This window comes from Eumetopias jubatus, unplaced genomic scaffold, assembly GCF_037043125.1.
Source record: "Eumetopias jubatus isolate StellerSeaLion01/CBP00866 unplaced genomic scaffold, mEumJub1_p1.0 scaffold_9, whole genome shotgun sequence".
NCBI lineage: Eukaryota > Metazoa > Chordata > Mammalia > Carnivora > Otariidae > Eumetopias > Eumetopias jubatus.
Genome location: NW_028274815.1, coordinates 27327578 through 27353629, shown reverse-complemented (window position 1 = coordinate 27353629; position 26052 = coordinate 27327578). Strand labels below are relative to the sequence as shown.

Genomic DNA, 26052 nt, shown 5'->3' with positions numbered 1-26052 from the left:
CAATTGGAGGTCTAGATTTTGTACAGGATAAGAATCAGAGACATGGAAGAAAAGTAAATTAAAACTACCATCATTAATCAGGACTAGAAAAATTTCCAAATCCTTCTGGCAACTTTCCTAAATAAACCAGTATCATCAGGGAAACTACTTGGGTATACGAAGAAGAATTTCAGAAACTTTTCCCTAATATTCCTCCTGTTTCTCCTTTCCTTTTATGGCCTGTCAGACACTGAACTTAAGGCAACTATATAAGGATGTTTTAATTCAGAATTAAAATGCACCATACAATGATTTTTACTGATATAAAATGAAATACTATAATTCTTATCAACTAAAAAATTTACCAAAGTGATTTCAGCATGAAGTTGTATAGTATATAACAGATCTGATCCAAACAATAAGAAAAAGCCCACATTATTTTTAGATATGTATCTACTTTTAGAGTTATTCTGTTCTGGTAGAGGTAATTTCCACAACTGACCTGGTAACCTAAAAAACCTAACGAGGAAAGAGGGAAGCATTTCACAGCTTTTATACCTATTAGTAGGTTTAACACCACTGGACCTTGAAACCTATCAAATGCCAAAGATCTATTTTCACAAACAAGCTATTTGGAGCAAAATGTTTTCACCTTTAAAATTCTACTAATTCTCAGGGCGCCTGAGTGGCTCAGTCAGTTAAGTGTCTGCCTTTGGCTCAGGTCATGATCCCAGGGTCCTGGGATCGAATCCCGCATGGGGCTCCCTGCTCAGCGGGGAGCCTGCTTCTCCCTCTCCCACTCCCCCTGCTTGTGTTCCCTCTCTTGCTGTCTCTCTCTGTCAAATAAATAATCTTTAAATAAGTAAGTAAATAAGTAAATAAATAAAATTCTACTAATTCTCTACCTGGAACTGATATATTTAAGCAACTTCACCACATGACTTAAGCACTTCCCATAGAATTCACTGTTTCTGGCCCCAAATTTTTATCAGGAAATAGATCCAGATGATGATGATGAAGGTAATAGTAATAATACTTCCTCGATGTAATAAAATCACTTTCACTATAGAGATTTTTTTTCTGTACAAGTTGAAAGTCTAGTGTATCAGAAGATCTCTCTTCTGGGAGCCAAGAGACCCAAGTTCCAGGCCTAGCTCTGTATGACACAGCTCAGTGACCTTCAGCAATCCAATCTGGCTCTCTGGAACTTGGTTCTCTAGTTAGTAAAACAACAGATCTAACTGAAATACACATTTCCTTCTTGGTGCTAAACTTTTATACATCCTATAATGTACAAAATGTTAAAGACTACTGCTTCTGAGCCACAAACACTGGAGCCACGTTCTTCTCTGTCCCATAACCTGCACATTGTGACCAAGTCCTACAGCCCCTCTCTCATCTTCAGTAACTTTCCTGTTTATTTTTTTCCTCTTCATTCCCTGATGCCTTTGTCCAAGTTCAGGCTACTGTATCTTGCGTGGACTATGGCAAAGCTTTCTTGATTTTTCTTACCTCTCTCCGTACCATGTCCAGAATGTACTTCCTGCCATATATACTCAGCTCATTACCCTACATGGTTTTTCCGTGGCTCTCTATCGCCTAAAAGAAAAACAAACAAACAACAACAAAAAAAAAAACCCCACAAAAAACATGTTTTCTCAATGGAATTCAGGTAAAAGTGCCTGGGGGTAACTGCCTCATGGGATTTGTGGTAAGAATTAACGGCTCTACTCCTGGTAACAGTGCATTAAATACCAAGTGCTGCGGTCTTATCTCCACCAGGTCCTATTTTGGGCATTTTTGACCACAAAATCAATTTACGTGTGATTTCCAGGAACATACCACTCTCTCTTTTTCACTCATGCCAATGCACATGGCTAGATTCTGGAAGAATTCACATCTTTCCTTCTTCTTCAGTTCTTGGGCCCACCACCATCCCATGTCCTCTCTTTCCCTGAAGCCTCCCTTGATCACCCCCTGCAGACCTAGGAGCTCCTGCCTGTGCACCTAGGATGCCTAAGTAGATGCCCCATAAATGCCAGTGGTTTGAATGAACCTCATTGGAGCCAGCTTGCCAGCCCTCAGACAGAAGGCCAGAACACCCAAAGTTAAACTCTGTCTGGGTTTATGCAGGGACCAATTAAGAATTTTTCCCAGTACAGCCTTTTCTGTTTCTTTTTATTCCAAATGACATCAAAATAAGTAGAGTAATAATGCTTGAAGTGAAGGGATCATTTCCGCCAGCAGTCCATGATATTTTAGACTCCTCCAACGCTTTTTCCACCACTTAGATAGCAGCAATCCTGGAAAGATTGAACATTTCTTCTACCCTGGTCACAAGCCTCAGAGTGTGTTAGAACTTTTAATATTATATCCAGAATATTTTTAAACTGTATTTTGTATTCTCTCCATAATTTTTAACATACTGCAATATTTCCAATGTTAAGCGATGATTCAAAGTCTCTTAAAGCTTCCTACTTCCTAGGTCTAAAAGGAACACTCCCTCACTCTCTTTCCCAGAGCCTTTTGCTTCCCAGACACATCTGTGCCACGTCTATGAATCAGGAGTCTGACAACAAGAGTCCTTGTTTGTATCTGGCAGGTCTCTTCTGAACACCTCCTACAAACTTCAACTAATTGCTCACTTACACTGTTCTCCCCATAGAAAGCTTCTACTACCTCTGGAAGAGAAATGCTATGCATGTGGATAAACTTACAGCTTGTTCCTAATCTTCATGAGTGACTTATGAAGAGATATCTTCCAGCTTTGAACAAGCTGATCAACAGCCATGCAGAGGAAAGACAGTGAACCTTATTTGTCAACTACATGTATCACCAATATGGTCCAGATTAGGAAAGCTTATATTTGACTTGAGGACAAGAACAAAATTTCTGCTTTTACCATTTGCATAAAACTGCAGACTTCTTACAATTAAAATGGAAAATTCTAGTTTTCATCGCCCAATACCCCATAGAAAACACACACAAAAAACAGAGATTGATGGAATTTTCCAGTCAGAATTCCTAAAGCCAACAAGAAAAAATAATGTTTAAGGACTCAATTTTGATTTTTAAGATATTGTTTGACCACTATCTTTATATGCTCTTGTGTACGAATCTATTGACACACATATGAACGAATACAAATCTATTGAATCAACATTCAGGACTGATAAAACCTCACCCTTTATTCTGGTACCTTAAATTCAACCCGTCAGCAACAAAAGGTAGAGAGGAACAATACCACTGTCTCCCTCCAAATTCGCTCTTCTGACCCTGACAAAACAAATGATTTATCTGTGGCTGTCACTCTATTCTAAAATTGATCAGTATCAAATCAGTTCTTCCACATGTGTTTCTCAGATGCCTATGGAACTATCAAGGACTGTTAGCAAAAATGCTCACTGTTACCAAGTCACTTCATTTCCATTTGAATGGAGCAATTCAAAAGCCAAGGGAGATATGGAACAAAGAGTTGAATGAGAGCTGTCTAGAAGTACAGAAGAGATTATTTAGTAACGAACCAAACCATCCAAAATGTCTAAGACTTATCAGTAAAAGTTATCATATGAATGTTTAGTCTAAGATCCAAGTTCTTCAATATGCCCAACATAAAAAAGAAAAGTCTCTACTTCATTAATAAGTTAAAATATATCAACCCTTGGGGCGCCTGGGTGGCTTAGTCGGTTAAGCGACTGCCTTCCGCTCAGGTCATGATCCCGGGGTCCTGGGATCGAGCCCCACATCGGGCTCCCTGCTCGGCGGGAGGCCTGCTTCCCCCTCTCCCCCTCCCACTGCTTGTGTTCCTGCTCTCGCTGTGTGTGTGTGTCTCTCTGTCAATTAAATAAATAAAATCTTTAAAAATATATATATATCAACCCTTGTCAGCTAATACATCTAGTATTAAGTGATGGAAATAACCTATCTTAAAATGCTTTTATGCCAATATTGACCTTATCTAATCAACCACACGAAAATGTTTGCAGAAGGCAAGAACAATGAAGTTTCAATAAGGATATGGCTATCTGACCCCCACGTAAGGGAAAGGTGCTAAGAATTGTTGGACTTCTGCTCCTTCTAGGGTACTATACTCATTGTCGCATGTACTTTTTATAGCAACCCTGTGAATGACAGTTTCATATCAAACCATAGAAGAGATAACTGAGATTCTAAGACCATTAATACTCTTCCCAAGGCACACGATTAATAAATGGCCGTCCATATTTACAGTCTACCATGCTGTCTCCAAAGTGTGCACATCATCCTCAAAGATTCTGGAGAGTTCAGGAGGTGATGGAAAGGCCCAGTCATGGTTGTTACGACTAGTGGCTACTGCAAAGACCCATGGAAGCAACAGCCAGAGGCCAGGCACTAGAGTCTCTCCTCCTAATGAGAAGTACTAACCTCTCATGGCTCCTCCTGCGCCTAGACGTAGACCCTGAATCCTTCTCAACACACTGCAAGGGTCAGCCACAGGTAGAGTCATTAGATAAAATCCACTTTCCATCCCTAAGTATTGCAATGATCAAGAATAATGAGGCAGAAATAGTGGTTGCCACTAACCACAAGGGCTCAACATCTAGTTACAAGTGTCCTTGTCTCTAATACAGATTTATTCTCAACTGAGCTGAAAAAGCCTATTTCTGTGGGAGGGTCAAGCCGCTGTACTGAATTCCCATATTTTCCCATTTCTTACACGAATCGTTATTAAAAGAACAAATGGAGATGTGGTGCTCCATCTGCAAGAGTTTAGAAGCTAGCGAGAGGAAACCAAACTTACACAGGCATTCAAGCTCTTGGGAGGGCCACCCAAGGATGCTGACACAATCAATCAAAATATCCCCTTGGGAGCAGTACTGCCCTAACCACATGAATGACCGGCTCCAAGGAATCCCAAGGCACTTGGATCCCATTAAGTTCAAGTTTTGCTATTCATCTACCAACAATTAAAAGGGGCAGGACTCTTCAAGACCCTAATACATTTTCTCCATGTGGCTACAGAAATGGAAAACTGTCCACAACAGTTATTTTTACAGTTGGATTAAATCTTGTAATTCTCTGCGTTGAGTACACGGACTTGCTCGGCCTCACTCTTCTAATCAAGGAATGGGAATAATACACCTATTGTTCTCAGGAAGAAGAGAAAGAGTATGTGAAAAATGCCTACAACTGTGCTGGGTGCACAGAGGGTGCTCAATAAACATTAGTTCTCCTTTTCCTGCACCTCCAGGCTAGCTCTTTCCCCAGAGGTCTAACTCCAGGAATTTTTCTTCTCTAGAAAGCCACTGAACTCTCACACAGGAAGCTAGAGCAGCCCAAATTGGACCTACCCATAGGTCCCAGAGGCAGAGTCAGCACGTGGCTTCAGCAGGGACCCTCCCAACAGAAGCACAAACACTGGAGTTCCTGTCTTTCCGTTATTTAAACATATTATTTAACGAGTTAAATCATCAGACAGAAAGATGAGCAAATAGAAGAGAGGAGGAGCAGAATTCTTTCTCTGGCAATGGAACCAGCGACATTGTCTTTAAAAGGTGGACACGGGGTGCCGGCAGTGGGGGCTTGTTGAGAACTCAAACTCACCAGCTTGGTTAAGTGGCTGCCAAACTGAGCCCTGACTTGAAAGCCAGCCTACGGTTCAGAGGAACTATTACCATTCCTCTCGCTGCAGCTTAGAAGGACCCATATTTTCCCACTGTTTGTGACAGGAAGCCCTTCAGCTGCTGGGCGCCCAGGGGCAGCAGGTTGCTGCACTCCGTGAAGACCAGCGGGGCTCAGTCAAGGCCAAGGGGAGGCAGCCAAGCCAAATGCAGCTGTTGCTATATGACCACAGCTCACCAGGCTGCAGCTTTGTCCCCTCGTTCTGAGAGGCACATTCCGGGCTGGGATTAGGCAGACCCGAGCCCCACCACATTCCCGTCTCATTGCATTCTGTCTGGCCATGAGACAAAACAGCACAAGGGACATTTCATCTTACCTTAACTGAGCTCTCCAAAGAAATGTGTTTCCTGCCTCATTACATGATGTGCTAGGCTAAGCCTGTGTCATCAGTTTCATAGAAAAAAAGGTAAACTCTGTGTTTCTACCATTTTGAAGACTGATAAGACTTTTGTCTTCACAGCTACTCAGCATTTAGGTACAGTACGGTCCATTTGAAGGATCAGGGTTACTGGGGAGGGGGAGAAGGGGAGAAAAGGGTGGGGGAAGGAGGGACACACGGGAGAGAAGGAGACAGAAGGGGAAGATTCACTGATTTGTGTCATTTAACAGTTATTACACTAAGGGATTTTAGTTTATATTTTGTTCCAAGAAGCCAAAATGTTCTGGGTAATACATGCGAATCACTGGAAAGAAATCTTCCATTTTCTGGCTAAAAGGTGACTCCTTTGATAACCACAGAGTCAATGAATCATAGGTACTTTATTACTCGACTTCCTTTCAATGAGCTAAGAAAAAGTTACTCAGGACCCCCTCTAGGAATAAGCCAAGGAAAAGTGAATCTCCCGGACTTGAGCTCATCTGGGACATTCTCTCTCAATTTCTCCTCTGGGTTCATTTCAGAAAATGGCACATAACTGTGGCATCCTGTCTTTACCATGCCCTGCGGAAGTTGCCTTCAGTAGCTGGGATGGGAGGGCCTGTCTGCCAATGCCCTGGGCTATTTCTTCAGCATGACTGCTTGCACTTTTAATTCTAAATCCCTGGATATCTGGATTTGATATTCCACACATCAATCTCTATCTGAAGTTTACACAGCGTTATCTACTCATGGTTTGGTTGAGCAAAGTTTACATAATGACTGGGGAATATTCTGTTCTGCATATATATTCTTCTCTGAGCATCAACATCGTGGTTTCCCCCAGTGCCTCTCGTCTTGCTTGGGTGGGAGCAGGGGTCGGTAGGAAAGGCTACCTTTCCAGAGCAGAATCTAGCTCTAATACTCCCTCCTCACACATACAAACCGGGTTAGAAATCACCACACAGTGGCATCCTCTGACAGCAGGCCACTTCAAGAAATCTCCAGATACAGAACCTTAAACCTCAAAATCCCGTTTGGCAATGCAATGAGAGTCCTAAGTCTGCATCTGAACCAGAGCTCAGCCACTAGCTGTGACCGTGAGGTAGTCCCCTTCTGTCTCTGGGCCTCAGTGTTCTGATCTACAAAATGAAAAAGGTGAGCTAGATGCTCTCAGTTTTAAGGATCTCCCACTCACGGGACTATTTGGTACAACTGTATGATCACTGGCTCTCAACTTCTCAGAAACACCAATGACTGGAGAGAAGCCACTTGGGGAATGCCATTTTCCTTCCTTCATTGCTTACTGTCCTCACAGCAATTCATTCCCATACATGTATTAACCACATTTTAATGCTTTCTGCAGTAACAACTTCTTAAAAAAACGAGACAATAACAAGTCTCTGGAATCCAAACACCTTTGATGTGTGACATAAATTTTTCAGCATCTATAATTTTAAGGTTAAATTATATATTAAATTTCAAAGGCCAAGTACTTCAGAAAGGGTGGGGGGGAAGAGATTCCATGTGCTTTCCATGCACACCTTGAGTCCAAATAAAAAACCACTCTTTAGTCACCAATGGGGTAACTATCAACTGTGTAAAATCTGTCACTTGGGGAACTGTGAAATGTTTAAATTCTTTAATGAAAACCCCAGAGAGCAAATTAAACTGAGTCAAAGTTCTTTGGATGCTCCTAAAACTTATTAAAGCTATGTACAGACGATAATTTGTATCAGACTGAAAACTTCAGTTAAATGACATAAAAACATCGACATACTAGGCAATGCGATCAATTTATGTTTCATAAGTTTAATGTACACAAGAAATTAAACATAAACTGGTAACATCTGTTAATGCCAACCTCATGTCTTACAGTATGTTTTTTTTTTAAAGATTTTATTTATTTATTTGAAAGAGAATGAGAGAGAGAGAGAGAGCACATGAGATGGGGTAGGGTCAGAGGGAGAAGAAGACTCCCTGCTGAGCAGGGAGCCTGATGTGGGACTCGATCCCGGGACTCTGGGATCATGACCTGAGCCGAAGGCAGTCGCTTAACCAACTGAGCCACCCAGGCGCCCCATACAGTATGTTAAAAATATGCTTGGCATTACAGTTAATGAATTGCATTCTGAGATAATCAATTGTATGTTGTACGGTAATCAGGCAATTAATAATAACCCTAAACATATGGACACTGCTCTGATCAGAAAGCACTCTGAGAAACCACGCTTCATTGAACCCTCTGAACAACTTTCTGAGGTGGGTATCATCTTTCCCGTTCTACAAATGGGGAAGGAAGCTCACACACACACGTGACAGAGCTTCCCCCAAGACACAAGAGTCAGTGAACAGCTTACTCACTTGCTCTATAGCCTGGGGCAAGCTACTTACCTTGTCTGTACCTTATTTTCCTCATCCATAAAGTGAAAATAATGACCTGATCCTTCAGGGCTGTTGTAAGGTGAAGACAGAATGCATATAAAATGTCTAACACTGTGCTGTACATACAGAAGGCACTCACTAAGTAGTAATCTAAAATTTCTGATCCCCTCCAATATATTTATATGCCCCTCATCAACAAAATTCAGGCTTTACCCTGGTGTACCCCTCAGAGTTTGCTGTGTAGTATTGAAGAGGGGTCACAGCTGATCAAAGGAAGCTGAATTCAGTACCTTGATTTGATTAACAAAATTTTATCAAAAACAAATTTCTCTACCAATTGTATGTAAGGAAGAAGAAACACAGTGGTAACCCGGACTACATAAAAAAAATCACAAGTTTCTTCACGACCTGAAAAGAAAAACATACTACCATAAGTGAAGTTAAAACACCAACAATCCAGTGGAAAAGAAAAACAGCAAAGGAGAAAAACGTTTGGACAACTGGGTTCTCAACCAGGAGTGATTTTTGCTCCCAGGGACATTTGGTAAGGACTGCAGACATTTTTAGTTGCCACATCTGTTGGGGAGAAGGAGAGGAGAGACTGCTACTTGAATCTAGTGAGGAGACACCAGAGGTGGTGCTATCAATATCCTACAATGCACAAAACAGCCCCTTGAAACAAAGAACTGTCCAGCCCAAATGTGAATGATGCTGAGGTTGAGAAACCCTAATGCAGACACAGGAGAAGACTTATTTTGAAGTTCAAAATGCTTAATAATCTGTATTGGAAAGGATATGGTCAAAAAGACAATCTCTGCATTAGGAGACACAAACCGGGGTTCTAAATCCAAATGTAAATTCTCTGGACTGGGAATGTGAGAGAGTTCCTCTATATTTTAGGTAATTTGGTAATCATCCATTAAAATTAAGTCAGAACTTACCCTCCAATGTAGCAATTTCATTTCTAAGAATTGATAAAATTCTTAAGATATTCACACATGTATACTAAGAATTCATTATTCACTACAGCTAACGGCAAAAGTTGAAAAGGCAAATAGTGGACACCACAGTTAACTATGTTACAGTATATGCCAGGATAAAATATTATGCAGCCTTTAAAAAAAAAAAAAGGCAGATTTGTTTGTGCTGATATTAACTGTTAAGTAAACAAACTAGACTGACTTTCACTCCAGAGTAGGTCCTGCTGTGTTTTTTAAATCTTGTGCCATATGTTACATAATCCAAAAAGTGCATTACTTTTTTTTTTTTTAAAGAAGATGCCATGCAAATCAACTGTTTTAAAAATCTGCATTCAGGTCCTTAACTGTAATTTTAGTGTTAGTCAAGGCACAATCAGGACAAAGAGGCACATTAAAATGTGGCAAAACTGAAGACAGTCTAATAGAGTTTTTTTTTAAGATTTTATTTATTTATTTGAGAGAGAGAGAGAGAGAGAAAGAGAGGGAAAGCACAAAGGGAGAGTGAGAGGGAGAAGCAGACTCCCAGCTGAGCAGGAAGCCCAATGTGGGGCTCGATCCCAGGACCCAAGATCATGACCTGAGCCATAGGCAGATGCTTAACCAACTGAGCCACCCAGGCGCCCCTAATTAAAGAGACTCTTGACGTAGGTATATAGGAACTCGACTGAGTTTTGAGAAAACCATAGTAAGAACAGCACCCTGGAACCGCCAAAGAAAGAAACTGGCAAAGAGAGCTCCTCCTGACAGAGGCTGTGGCCTCTGGTCGAAAAACACCAAGACCCCCAGGGAGACTGCAGGCAGCCGCTGGGAATAAATACCCCAACCTATCTCCCCTTCTGTCCTCTAGTATCCTACAGAAGGGAGTCCACTGATGCCTCCAGGGACACAGAGCTGGGCGGGAATTCAGGCAGAAGCATTATTAAACTCTGTCCTCTGGCTGTTGAAGAATGCTCACTCACCTGGCCTTTTCTTTAAGTCCACACGAAGAAAAAATTCAAGGAGCTGTTAATCCAAGTAAATTAAGATAACCAGAAGAATTGGCAAGAGATAAATGAAGCCAAACATGCATCAGATGGAAGAAAACTACCTCTTCAATTACTATAAAAACCATGCTCCTTAAGTTTAAAATGAGCTTTTGACTTTATTCCCCCCCCCGCCACCCAGTAAAGTGATTTAAATCCTTGCAGCTCAGATTTTTAATCCTAAACCATACATCTGTTACAGTGTAGAAGGGTCCCAGCACACTCTAAGGCATACAGGCCCTCACTGCAGTTCATTTCTATTATAAAATGGGTATATTAGATTGGATAGTATCATTTTAGGGCTACAAGGGATTTTGAACATCTACTCCCTAAACTCCTCCTTTTGCAGATGAAAAAATTAAGATTTCAAAATGAGTCTTGTTCAAGGGCCAGGACCAGGACTAGAACTCGGGTCTCCCAAGACTCGCAGTCAGTACTGACTATTGATTACATTGTAATTAAGTACTTAGCCTAGTGGAAATCTCAGTTTTTAAAAAATCATCTACAACAAACCAATTCAAAATTGGGCAAAGGACTTGGATAGACACTTCTCCAAAGAAGATATACAAATGGGTGATAAGCCCATGAAAAGAGACTCGACATCATTAGTAATTAGGAAAATGTAAATCAAAACCCCAATGAGAGATACCACTTCACACCTACGAGGATGGTTATCACCAAAAAAAGGCAGTGGGGGAGAGTAATAAATATTGGCAAGGATGTTATAAAATTAGAACTAGCATGCTACTGGTGGGAATGTAAAACGGTGCAGCCACTGTGGAAAACAGTTTGACCATTTCTCCTAAGTTAAATGGAATCATCATATGATCCAGTAGTTCCACTTCTATGCATATTCCCTAAAGAAATCAAAGCAGGTCCCCAACAAATCCTTGTGCACCAATATTCATGGCAGCGTTATTCACAGGAAACCTAAATGTCCATCAACAGATGAATGAACAAACAAAGCAGTCTCTATGCATACAATGGAATATTATTCAGTCTTAAAAAGGACGGAAATTCTGGCACATGCTACAACAGGGATGAACCTTGGAAACATCAGGCTAAGTGAAATAAGCCAGACACAAAAGGACAAATACTGTATGATTCCACTTATATGAATTACCACAAATAGGCAAACTCAGAGAGACAGAAAGTGGAATGAAGGTTGCCAGGGGCTGGGTGAGGGGAGAGAAGAATGGGAAATTATCATTTAATGGGTATGGAGTATGTTTGAAATGATGACAAGTTCTGGAAATGGTTAGTGGTCAGGGCTGCACATCACTGTAAATATACTCAATGCCACTAAAGTATATACTTCAAAATGGTTAAAATGGTAAATTTTGTGTTATGTATATTTTACCACAACTAAAAAAAAAATCAGTCATGTGAATTATGGGCTGAGGGTCTCATAAAAAGCAGCAATAAAATATTGCTGTGCTGACGGAATTAAGAACAGGCATTTCATTCAAGCAAAAAAAAAAAAAAAGCACCAAACAACTGAAAATTCCAAGTTTCCTGGGCAAGATGACCAAAACCTAAGGGAAAACTGGGTAAGGGGTTATATGCAGGTGAGGGCGAGGTCTTACTTGCTCTCTGGGGCTGTTTCTCAGGCCAAAAGTGAACGCTTTAAAAACTTGCTATACCTCATTGTCCAGCTAACCTGGAGTGTTTTGGCCACAAAGAGGCTTTTCTTTTTTCAACAAGTTAAATAATATGTCAGACTCTCAATGCTTGGATAGTTTTTTCTTTTAAACTTGGCAAAAATGACCCTTCAAAAAGCATGTGTAAAGACATTTGGGTTAGAAATAACAAACCTGCAACCCTCCCAAGGTGCTCTGTTTATTTGAACATGTGATGATGCTATTGTTCAAATAAACACACTCAGCTTTCTCTCCTTTTCCAACGGCCATAGCACAGACACTCTGCAAATGAATGTGCACGGTAGCAATGCTTAGTGTTGAAAAGTGGTTTCTATTATACAATCATTTCTGAGATGTGCAAAAAATGCCTCCCTTGCTAAACATTTTCCCACTTGTTATTTCTTCAGTGTCCAAAGAATCCCCATAAAAGCCAATCAAACCACTTGAGTCATCCAGAGACACCGCAAATCATCTCAATCCCTGCACCCTCTGAAATCCAACATGATCATCAGGTATAAATGATCAAATGCAAATTTGGCCTCCAGGAGCCTGGGTCCCGTTTCTAGTTAATACATGTACAAGAAGGGCTGAAAGAACTGTCAGTTCAAGCCCCCCCACCATCACCAAAAAAGTGCCTTGTGACACAACACTGAAGGTTCTAGCTAGAGAACAATCTTGGGATTTAAGAGGGTGGATTCTCCAGGGACCTGGACAAAATATCCGAGAAGGTCTGAGATATTGTCCAAAAGGGAAAAAGAGCATTGCCTAGAGCAGTACTTCTTAGCTTCGGCACTACTGACATTTTGGACCAAATAATTCTTTGTTGTAGGGGTGGTCCTGTGCACTGGAGGATGTTTAGGGGCATCCCTGGCATCTGCCCACTACATGCCAGGAGTATCCGCCCGCCCCCCCCCCCCCCCACCGCCAGTACGGACAACTACTAATGTCTGACACTGCCAAATGTCTCTTGGGGGGAAGTGAGGGACAAAACTTCCCCATGTTGAAAATCATTACCCAAACTCGGCTTTCCCCTTCCCATCTGCACCATGGGTGTGAACCAGAGACTGCACGGTAACTGAGGGAACTGAGCATGCGCCAACTGCGATCCGTCTGCTAGATGCACGGGAGGCAAAAGGTAGAGGCCAGAGTGAGGGGAAGGAAATACAATGGGGCCATGAGGGCAAAAGGAAGAAGAGTTTTAGCTTTGCTATCCCAGCTAACGAATTCATTTTATTTTATTTCTGTTTTATTTCCCATTAAGTCAACTTCTCTAGTATGCTATAGGTGCTCTCAAATATCATATTTATGAGTCAACATCTAGGCACTACAGGTGCCTAGGGAAGCTTGGGTGTAACAAAGTTCAGGTCAGAGATTATGTTGTCAGAGAGCCAGGCTGATGGTTGAGTGAAGGGTTTGGACAACTCAGTATCATTCAAGCACACCTTATCTTGAAGACTGCATTCTCAAGTCCTTTCAAAATGCTTAATATTAATCACAAGGAGAACTTAAGTGGAATAAGGATGGATCCATGCAAATATATCTCCCATTTCACTTCATCCAGAAAAACAATTCAAATTTATGTCCTATTACTAGTAGGCAAATAGTATCACCCTTGCATATAGTTGTGCAGACTATGGAACTTTTTAAAGATTTTTATTTTTATTTATTTTAGAGAGAGAGAGCACAGCGGGGAGGGGCAGAGGGAGAGAGAGAAAAAGTCTCAAGCAGACTCCACACAGCACACAGCCCGACACGGGGCTCGATCCCACAACCCTGAAATCAGGACCTGAGCCAAAACCAAGAGTTGGTTGCTTTAACTTCTGTTAGCATTCCAAAGCTGCCAAAAGTCAGTAATAGTCATCTCACTGCCTGGGGTGTGGCTGCACTGCAGAAACCAGCTAGCTGCCCTAGGGAGGGAAGGGGACAATCATCCGGAGAGCCTGACACATATCCCTTGAAATTCAGGGGACATGATGAACAAAGAAATTTTCTGACTGTCCCTGGGAAAACTGTGAAGGCAGGAGGTCAGCTAGAGCAGGCTGGACTGGCAGCGTAAAGAGAGAAGGCAGCCCTGCACACAGGCATCAGAGGCTTCCCTTTGCGACCGTACCCAAGAGGCGGTCTGGCAGGTGAGGCAACGCCAGCTTTTTTTTTTTTTTTTTAAGACTTTATTTATTTATTTGACAGAGAGAGACAGCAAGAGAGGGAACACAAGCAGGAGGAGTGGGAGAGGGAGAAGCAGGCTTCCCACTGAGCAGGGAGCCCGATGCGGGGCTCAATCCCAGGACCCTGGGATCATGACCTGAGCTGAAGGCAGATGTTTAACAACTGAGCCACCCAGGTGCCCCAGGAAATACCAGCTTTAAGAGAGAAAGGAAAGGAGGTAGGAAAGTTGCAAAGGATTAACATATTTCAATTATATAGCAGTTATAAAACATTTCCTAATACAGTGTCACTCATAAGAATTCAGTAAGTATCATTAAATAAAGATAGTGTATCTTTTTGAAACCATTTTTGTTGAATTAGTAACACCTTAGATCTTTGCTACTCTGTGGGTGATGCATGGCCCCCAGCAGGATCCCATCCCCAGGAGCTTGTTAGGAATGCAGAATCTCAGGACCCATCCCAGAACCCCTGAATCAGAACCTGCATTTTGTCAAGATTCACAGTGATTCCTAAGCATTGAAGGGTGATGGGCACTGGCTTAGACTACAGGTTCTCTATCAAAGTTGTAGCTAACCATTGCCAACATCGGTGGTTTTCACAACACACACACACACACATCCAAAACACACCCAGGCACTATGATCCAGAAGGCCAGCAGGGCGGGCTGGGCATCTGTACCTTTCAGTAATCCACAGGACCTTCTCCTGTAGAACTAGGACTGAGAACCACTGATTTAGGGGTTGGAAAAGGCAGACATTTGAAGTTGGGTTTCAGCCAGAGCTCCTAACTACTATCATACCTCCCTCACCCCCATAAACATTGTTATACAGGTGCATCCGCTTCTCCTTCTAGAGGCTTCATGAAGTCACCGCCAACCTCTAACAAAATGTACAATTAGATATACTTTTGTCTCAGGACTGATGAGGAACCCCATTCAAAATGATCAAACAGGATAAAAATGGCACAGAGACACGCAAAGCAAGACAGGTTGAAAAGATAGAAACTGTCCACAGCTGCCTGGGACGTGTCAGTTTGACTCAGCACTGACTTGTCAGGAGGGCTTGTTATTTGTGAATGAAGATGAAAGGAACCATTCACCAGCCACCAGCAAATTGTTAGGTTTTCTTGTCTAGATTCTGTCTTGAGGGAAGAGAGAACAGGACCTGATTTAAATCAGACCCTGATTTTAGCCGCTGTTATTGCTGCATACCCAAATATTCAAACTCAGCCACCACTGGAGCTGGTCAAATTTCAAATAACCAGCTAAAATAGAGCCCAAGCTCTTGAATCCCACCCTGATTTCTAGGATAGACTATTACGCAAATTGGACACTATTAGTCCCTCGTGCGGTATGTTTCTAAAGAGTTAATTTCCTTAAACGAGATTCCTCAGAATTCTTAAGTTTTCAAATGACTGCCAGGTAAAAAGAAGAAATACTTCTGGCAGAAAACGGTCTATAATATGATGAAGTTTGACAGAAGGGAAATAATAATTACTGTATGAACAGCACAGTCAGAAGGTCTTTTACCAAATAAGGTTATGATTGCTGCAGTGAATGTGTTTCAATAAGAGGATATTTTCAGCCTGAAGAGTTAGCTTCTTTTTCAAAATGCGTATAATACAGAGTAAATTCTGTTTAATGCTAATTCATCTATTTACCAAGTACACAACTTTGGCGTGAATGTTATTTTTTTTTTCTTTTCCATACAACGTCATGGTTTTCTGGGCACATTACGGGGCTCTCAGATGTTTCTAATTACCCTCTCTGTACACCCAATAAAACATCTGGCTCAAAATGTTATTAATACCACAAGAAGATCCAGAGGGCTCATAAATCACCCTTTCTTCAGAAAGGGACAATGCAGTGGCAAAAAGTGACATATTCTAATCTTGCTACATAAGGCTAGTTAAGAATGTTCCAGTGCACTTCCTAATTTGCCAGAAAAAAGGGCAGTGGTCTGCTTTCCTTACTGTAAAAAAATCTTAATGTCAAGTTTCCCTTTCACCTCTTCTAAGGAAAATTTGATGAAAATCAGGTTGAGTTTTTGCACTAGGAAATCTTAGAAACTCTTCATATTCCAGAACAAATTTTTATTGAATCTGATGGGCATATGAAGTTTGGTCTCAGAGTGAAGAAATTTCTCATTACTGCCCAAAGTTTTCATTTTTCCCACCAAATCTTACAAAAGCCAACACTGCAGTCATGCCAGGTTTTTTTTTGGTAATTATTGCATGAGTCGAAATTCAGGATAATTGTGTCGAGCAGGAAACCATTCCTTAAACCCCTACTCTTCCACTAAAGAGAAAATCAAGTTCTCTCTTTTTTTAAATCAAGTTTCCATAAGTGTATCAATGACAGCATTACATTAAATTGGCAAAGGGAGGGCATCTGGCTCTTCTCATTTTATTTCTGATATGATTTTGGAGAATCAGTCTCAAACTTCCTAACTAGCTTTATCCTTCCCCATTTGGTAGTTATTTTATTTTCCTGGACTGCGTAACATGAAGATGACTGTGTGGCCGCCCTCAAAAACATTTTCATATCATCTGTGAGGTGTTCCAGAAGGTTTTTCCAATGATACAGAAATGCATTATTCCTCTTCCACTTGGAAAAATATATATACCAAAAGCTGATATAAACATTTGACTCTTATACTACAGATGCAAAATTGAGCCCAATGTGTACGCCAGTTAAGTGCTGCAGATATATACCGTATCTCATAAATATGAGTTCAGTATTTATGTCTAGTCCAACTTCCTTACATTTACTCTAACCAGGGAGCCCAGAGGTAAATTACACAGTGACAGCAAAATGACTAGCACAAAGCAGGATCAAATGTTATCATCATACATCACTGGAGATGCCCCCATCTATGCAGGATGATTACTTTTCCTCCTGCCCACAGCTTTCAGTTCCAAAATGTGTTACACTGTTTAAATGCTTTCACTCTTGTCAGCAGGCTTGGCAACAGGCAAGAGCTTCCTGGGTAAGCCAGAGAAGCCCTCAAGAGGGAGCGGATCCAAGGCAGAGGGAACATGGTGCTACTACATTGTCTCCACCCTATGACAATGATACACGACATTACTTTGTATGTAGGCTAACCTGCCCAAAGTTAGCCTAAATGTGAGCAAGTACAGAGCCTTCTGTGCACTAGGAGTGGAGGACCAAAGTGGAGGAGACAGAAACATCCTTCTATGTCTTTTTTTTTTTTAAGAACAGGAGAGAGGGGAGGGAAGGGGCAGAAGGAGAGAGATAATCTTAAGGAGGCTCCACGCCCAGTGCAGAGCCCAACGCAGGGCTCAATCTCACAACCCTAAGATCATGACCTGAGCTCAAATCAAGAGTTGGACGCTTAACCGACTGAGCCACCCAGGCCCCCCTGTGTCATCAGGATCAGTAAATGAAGGAACCATGGTCTCTGTGGTACAAAGGGAACATACCCTATCCAAACTCAAGGAGATGTAAGCACACTGCCCCGTATCACAGGACACAGAGGTTGTAAATTAACAGAAGGATTGGTTATGTTTGGGAAAGACAAAGTTCTTCTTGAAATCAGTCCAAGGAATCCATATACGCCCTCAGTCTCCTCCTTCTCATCAGCCTCAGGAAAGTGCTGCAAGAGATCGAGTCATTATTGGATTGTTTCACTAGTTTGGAACCAGACAGGTGAAATCACCAACCCAGGGTTCCAGAGCCATCAACAGTATACCTGAGCTAGAGCACCAGTGCCAACTGACAAGGTAATCACTAGAAGGAGAAAAGGAAAGAGAAAAAGCAGCACACACAGAAGCATTTGAAATAAAGCTCAAAGATGTTCCTTAAGAGACTGCAGGTATTGGGGCGCCTGGGTGGCTCAGTCATTGGGCATCTGCCTTCGGCTCAGGTCATGATCCCAGGGCCCTGGGATCAAGCCCCGCATCGGGCTCCCTGCTCAGCGGGAAGCCTGCTTCTCCCTCTGCCACTCCCCCTGCTTGTGTTCCCTCTCTTGCTGTGTCTCTTGTGTGTCAAATAAATAAATAAAATCTTTTTTACAAAAAGAGAGAGAGAGAGAGAGAGAGACTGTGGGTATTTAGACAGACGTAGGAATGGGGAGCAGGGGCAGCTAAAGGTACAGGAATCTAACCGCCCTTGGCCATGAGTAGAAAGTACACCATAGTCAGTGTTCAAAATGTAAAATCCAAACTCCACACAAAGTACTACAAAGGTGTCCTTTTTCCAGCATCTTGTAGTCACTGGAATATGTATGTTCTTCTACTCTGTATCCCCAAGCTCTATAAAGACTCCTCAGATGGTTATTGTACTCCTGTGATTTCGGTCGCCTGGGGATTCATAAGGAAGCTGTATCGGGTAAAATCTCTGTGCCACCATTACAAGCACCCGCATAGACAATTTGCTCTGTCAACCCAGAAGCCAGAAGCATTCCTAAAGTAATGCACCATGCTGGCACCGGGGAGACCAACAAAAAGCAGACAGGTCCCTGTCCCCAAGCAGTTGAGAATTCAGTGGAATAAACAGGTAGGACAACAAATTAGGGAGATGAGGCTTCGTGGCGTGAGCAGCGCTTGGCTGAGTCCTGACAAAGCAGTGGGGGGCTGCCCAGGCTCGCTGGCCAAGGAAAGGCACCTGCCAGGCCGACCCAGCGGTGTGAACAGGGGCACAGCTGCACAGAAGGCGTGGCGCATCTGGGGACCTTTAGTAACCGGAGCCTCGGTTGGGCAGAAGCAGAGATTAAGGTCGAATTATGGCCAGGGAGCCAGGCGGCAGCTTATCCTGGAAGCCCCAGCATGTTAAACTAAGTAGTCTGGTTTTCCAAAGATCAACGCATGCGCTCAAGCTGAGTGACTAGGAAAGAATACACACTTTGAGACACTGTGTTACAGACTCTGAGGAATTCTGAAAGGTCATTTATTCTAGGCTAGCCAGCATTAACCCCATTAAGGAGTCCCAGCCACCCCCATGATATACGCCAGGCATGGCTTACAAGGAACGATCGATCACACATGCCTTTCTCACAGAGCTAGCAAACGGCTGAACACTTTTACACACAGTTGTTTCTTTTCTTTCTTTCTTTTTTTTTTTTTTAGCTGTTCTGACTACAGACATACTTTCATATACAACCACTCTGATGCCCCTCACCTTCCCAGCTTCAAAGATCTTCTTCTTCAACCAAAAGGACCTCATTCTCTCCTGATTTTGGCTCTTAGCATCAACTTATTGCCTCTCCTTGGTCCAACTAACCCTAGAATCACCTTTCCTTGCAAACTTCCTCCACACTGGACCCTCCCCCTAAACACAAACACACAAACATGCACATGCACACGCGTACACACAAATACATTTGCCCTCACAACCAGTCTTATTTCCATTAAAAGCAAGCTCCATACCAAAATCATATGATCTGTCTTATATAAAATATTGGAGAAATAGGCAACACAGCTTCTTTGGTAATTCTTTCCTGTATCAAAGACCCTATACTTTTTATTATAAGTAACCAAGATTCCTTCTGCAATAATTCCAGGACCATTTTTACACCAAGAGACACGCTTGCCTCCATCCTCTGTGTATGAGGCTCTTTATCTACAGATGTTATTAATAGGATTCCTTGATACAATGTGTGTGTGTATGTGTGTGTGTGCACGCCTATATACAGATCGATAAAACCTAATCCAAGAAGACATACAGGGCAAATTTGCCTGAACGCTCCAAACACCAGCCCTCTGGAGATGAACCACAAGTTATATAAGACAAACACAGTGATAGAGTTAGATTACAAAGTTTGTGATGTTCCCTCCCAGAGCTCACTACTCAGTCCATTCAGGTCTCTGCTCAAATGTCCTCTCACCAGAGAGCCCTTCGGGATGGGTCTAAAATAGCAGTGCGTACCTTCCACCACCACTCCCATCCCTACGCCCTCTCCCAAGTTTCTATTTCTTCATAGCAGTTATCATTACTTGGCATATGTCCAGTTTTCCTTACATGTTGTATATTGTCGTAGTATACATTTGACTATAGTGTGTACTCACACTATAGCTTAGGTTTTTTAATTTTTAGTTGTGGTAAAATACATGTAACATAAAATTTACTATCTTAACCATTTTTAACTGTACAGGTCTGTACTGTTAGGTCCATTCAGACTGTTGAGTATTCCAGCTCCAGAACTTTTTCATCTTGCAAAACTGAAGCTCTCTACCCATTAAACAGCACTTCCTTATTTCCCCCCTTTCCACCAGCCCCTGGTAACCACCATTCACTCTCCCTCTGTGAATCCGACTACCTAGGTAACTCATACAAGTAGAATCCTATACCATTTGTTACTTTGTGACTGGCCCATTCCACTTAGCATAATACTATCAAGGCTCACTCACATTACTCAGCCACACTGTATTTTTTTAATGTTGCAGGGACAAGTATCTGTTTTGTTCATTGCTGTATTCCTACTGCCTACACCAATCCTTGGCACATAATAGGTGCTCGATAAATATGTTAAATAAATTAATGTTCCTAATACCACTTCCACAGCTCAAATAAAATAAACAAGAAAATGTTTTACGGTAATGGCATTTATTCAGTATCAGAAAATATTTGGAGAAGATTAAATATATTTGGGAGTAGTTTCTTTGATAAGTTCTTAACCAGTCCAAATTGCCCAAATGGCCAGCAACCACTTTTTTTTTTAGTTTTGTATTAGATCATGTTTAAAAACATAAAATCTATACGATGCATCAAGGGGAAAATATACTTAGCAGTTAATTTAAGAGTGATATGCTGGCATTTCACTGGTTTTTGTGCTGGATAAATACCAAGGGATCCAAATGAAGACAACTGGCAGAAGACGAAAGACTCACTTTCTGAACTAAGTTGCCAGAAAAAAATCTTAATGCTCCCCCCTCCCTGAGCAGTTATTGGTTTACTGATTGCCTCAGTGAGAGGGAACTGTTCTTCCCTCCTCACGAAGAGATCCCACATAATGAGTGTTAACAAAATGAACTGCTCCCATTCCTCAAAAACACTTCAGGACGAAGTTGGTTTTGTGAGACATATGGGGGAAAATTCCCAATGCAGAGCAGCAAGCCAATGTCAAAGCTGTTAAAAGTGGCTAGAGGTTGTCATCTATTATGAGCTGTTCAAAAGCTTATTTACGCTATTAAAACCTTAGTTTCCTGCCTTCAAAAACAGAAAACTTCCTCCTTTTTACAAAATGGTAACTATCTCTGTCCCCCTTTCAGAGGACTTTAGTAAGTTCTGAAAAAGTCCAAATTCCTAAGCTTGGAATTCAAGGTGCTCTCCAGCCTTGCCCCAGCTGACCTTCCCAGACTTGTCATGTATCATATCATTACCTTTGGTGCTTCCCACGTTTAAGTGAAACTACTCCCACTTCTCAGAAACTACCCGTGCCTTGTTGTCTCTATGCCTAATTCTAACAGGTAAATTCTTCCCTCCCATATCAGCTTTGCCTCCCTTCTATTTCCCATCCATCCACATTTTAGAACTTAACAATGCTTCCAGTCCTGCTGCCCCCACCAGTCTGCATTCAGGCAAATGTGCGTTTACCCAGCTCCCACTACGAGCCAACATGGGTAGCAGCTGGGAGAGCAGGGTGAACTAAAGAGGAAAGGCACATGCCATTCCTCGTCTCCCGAAGCATCCCTCCCTCAGCTGGATGTGGTATCTCCTTCTCCGGGCTCCTGCGAAACATCTTCTACCTTGATTTAGATTTATTTACACATACTCCTCGTTTCCCCCAAAGCAAAAGCTCTCAGCAGACAGCTTTATGATTTGTCTTGGAAAATCTAATACGGTGTTTTATACATACTCACTTGGCAACATGGAGAGCAGGAGGTATCTGGGACAGAAAAACCTAAGTGAGAGTCACCTTTAATCAAACCACAAGGGCCTTGGTACTCACATCCACAGAACATGAATACTATAATTTACCTCTCTCAGAGGAAGTAAGCATCAAATGAAGTAACATATGGGATGCTCATGGAAACTAAGTCCCCTATAACTCTTCAGAGAAAGCAGCATCATATAAACCAAATGTATTATTTTAGCCATCATGATTGCTTTTCACTGGTTCTACAAATAGGCTATGCCATGGATAGTGTTATTTTATTTCAAATATTCTAGTTGTGACAACATGAATTCCTGTGTTCTCCTTATTAGGGGGACTTACGACTCTATAAACAACTTTAAAAATACCAGGAGGTCATCTTCATTATATCCCTATGAGTGGAAAGAATCCATTAAAACAACAATGGTTAACCTGCTGGCCCACTCAACTGGGAATTTGTTCCCCTTTTTTAAAAAGGCAAAGGTGGGGAGGGCAAAGAGGCAAAGTTCAGAATGTCACAAAAAAAGTTATTATCATTAGAAATCTGCTTTAAAGGAAATGCCACTTAAGGTAAATATTCCGTTACATCATATCATGTTCATAAAAAGGAATTTATTCTAGAATCTCAAGAGTACTTCCCTTGGATATCATCCTCATTCAGACCTCACAGTCAGTGGAAGTCATACCTTAGATTTCTCCAACTGGGGGTGCTTGCCTAGCTGAGTCAAGGCGTTGATCTTAGGGTTGTGAGTTTGAGCCCCATGTTAAGTGTGGAGATTACTTAAAAATAAAATCTTAAAAAAAAAAAGATTTCCCCAACTGAATACTCAAGAACAGAGACTATGTGCTTAATCGTCATGAAAAATACACCTGCCTCTCACATCTAAATAGCCCAGACTCACCATCACCATAGACCAGAAAGACAACCACAGAAGGAACACAAAAAAAGGAAGAAATGAGTATCACCCCTGTGTCTGCTACAGAACCACCCTCTGTATACCCATTATTACCTGTTTTGTGTGGCCAGTGACCTGAACCCAAGAGGATCTAAAACCAGAACATGCCCAATGGCCATGATGACGCCAGGACTCCAACCCAGGGCTGCTGGTCTCTGAGCTGTCCATTCTCTATCAGACCACCCGTCCTTCCCACAAAACCCAACTCCACAAGGTCCTTCACCTGTGTCCCTCCTATACATTGTGTTCAGATGCCAGGAAATTAAGTAAACAGATGACCTAAAGAGATCTAAGTTCTAGTCCCAGCTAACAGACTTGCTGGGTAACTAAGTCAAGCTCCCTTATACCACCACCTAAGTTTCCTTATCAAAAAAATGTCAACAATATTATGTGTCCCACTTCCTTCAAAAAAAAAAAAAAAAAAAAACACCAAAAACCAACCTATAAATCACCATGGAAATGTTCAAAATTATTTCTGTGTTCTAATTATCAAAATGGATTATTTAGTTAAGCTGCCTTGACTTTGAAGTCCATATGGTTTTCCCAGTATTATTTTGACTCCTTGGAGCACAGTCAGCAAACTGTGCCACTCAGCTCAAACCTGGCCCACCGAAGGTTTTGTACGGGGCCACACCCAGGCTGGTACATATCATCTATGGCTGCTTGCAAAGCCACTGCAGAGCTGAGCAGTTGGACACTGTACAGTTTGTATTGCAAAGTCTCAAGTATTTACTATCTGGCCCTTTACAGAAGTTTGCTAGCCCCCACATCTGACATACCAGAGGCCAAAGAGAGTAGCTAACAAGTCACGATGAATTTTGAATTTGCCCCAAGCTGTTCTATTTTCCATATACATATCTGATTTGCCAAAAGATTTAATATACCATAAGCAAGTATAAATAGAAAAACCACTAAGTTAGAAAGCCACTTTTTTGTAAATAATAAAGCTATATTAAACAAGCTAAGTCCACAAAGATATAGTTCTAAAAAATGAATTTCTAAAATTTTCTGTATTTCTGAAGAATCATAATCTGTGAGTTCTACAGAATTACCCTTCTTCGAATAAAAAAAAAAAGTAAAACTTCTCCCACAAATTATCCAATATTTGAACTTAAATAAAGAGAAGAGGAAAATAGCTGAGAATATAAATGAAGTATTTCCCAGGACTGCCAATGTGAAACTTGATTACCAAGCCCTCTCTGTCTCTCTCTTTTAAACTACTCTGCCAATCCTTTTGTGGCAGAGTTGAGTTCTGGTTTTGAAATTTTTTTGTGTGTAAATAAGTTTGCTCCATTTTATATTGTGAATAGGCTACGTGTATCCTGTTCCTAAACATCTGCTTAAATGCCAGACAGGAAAGTGTGCAGCATGTTTTAACAAGTAGACTTCCTCTGTTTCTCAAAGCCTTCAAATATTTAGTTTCAAAATGAATACACTGGAAGCCAAAAAAATTACCACCCATCCGATTACTTTGTCATTCCTACTGTAAAGATTTATGAAAAATGCAAGGAGGAGGAGGAGGGGCCGACGCTGTTGATGGAGCTGGGAAACACATGCGAGCAAGGAAGGCAATCAAGAAAAGTAAAAGTGGGAAAAAGCCATTAAGCCCGTAACAACCTCCTGGGAGCTGCCTTTTCTCTTCCCCTCATTGTCTACAACCCTCCAGAAAATAGGATTACTTGTTACTCATAAAAAGTCCTAAGATTTTAAAGACAGACTGAATTTCAGAGGTCACTAAGCCTAAGCCATTTATTTTATGGATGAGACCAAACTGAGGTCCAGAAACAGTAAGTGTCACACCCTGTGGATTAGGTAGTGGCAGGACTGGGACCAGAATCTAGATTCCCGATCCGCGGTTCAGCACACTTCCCATGAGGCTCGGCTCTCTGCCCTGCGAAGCGTAATGTGCCACTTGGCACCTACCAGCTAAATTCTTTTTAAAATATGCCCAAACACCCTTATCGTGGCCAGGAAATTCACAATACCCTTTTAAATAGTATCTACGGGCACATGTTTTTTCCAAGTACAGACTATCTAGAATACTGCTTTGACCTCAGAAGGACTAGGAGTCACAATAAAGCAGAATAATCAAAGAGCTAATAAGGACCTCAGGCTGTCCCCTTGTATTTTGTCTTGATGATCATCAGTTTGAAAGAGACACCCTCTCTCCTACCCCCCCAGACACACACACTCAAGACTAAACAGCAATATTCCATAAAAAGACCAGATCTAGCCAGTGTTATTATCTGTCTGACATTTGGGTTATTCTTGTGAGTAACTCATAAAGTAATGTGGGTGTCTGTGATTATTTGAGTACACATGGCAAACCATAATTGGTCAAAAAATAATAAAAGACATTTTTCCGTGACAAAAATACTGTACTGCATGACAACATGGCTGTGTGACAGTGTGACAGCATTCAGTGGACCGCAATACTTTCTCCCTTTACGAAAAAGTAAAAACACAAAAATTTTAAAGTAAAAAGCTTTCTTTTCAGTAAGCCACACAGTTCATATTTAAAATAGTTATGAAAGATTAAAAGGTTTGGAGTGCTGACAGTAAGCCACTAGCATTTTTTCCCCTAAATCCCTGTCATATATCAATTTATAATTCTGCCTTTTGATACAGAGCAGAAATGTGGCAAAAGATTCAAGTCCGTATTCCTTTCTACAACTGAAATGCAGTTTTTGACAATTTTTAGAATTTTTTTCAGAACATGACTATTCATCCAGTAAAACTTTTAACTTCATCACCACGATCCACATTTTGTAACATGAGGCAGATCTAATGCAAATTCTCCTTATGACCGGGCATATAAAAATCTGAAGCTGATCAGTGCAAGTTGTGCACAAGGGTCTTAATCTAAAAAGCGATTCCCTTCTGTCCTATGGATACCTCCCATCGCCATGGGCTGCATAAATGATAGGCACTAAAGGGCAACCATCTAGCTGCCATTGCTCTGAGAAGCCAAAAAGCAGGTTAACAATTATTCTGAAAGTTAAAGAGCTCACGAAGCAGCATATTCGGACTCAGAGACAGAAACCCATTCAAGCAGAGAGCAGTGTGAGTAGAGGAG

At 41.5% G+C, this 26052-nt stretch overlaps 1 protein-coding gene across 4 annotated transcripts in view; it reads right to left on the bottom strand.

The window, feature by feature from the left end:
• Positions 1-26052, bottom strand: part of LTBP1 (latent transforming growth factor beta binding protein 1) — a 387949-nt gene that overhangs the window by 202124 nt on the left and 159773 nt on the right. The gene's annotated exons all lie outside the window — the stretch shown is intronic.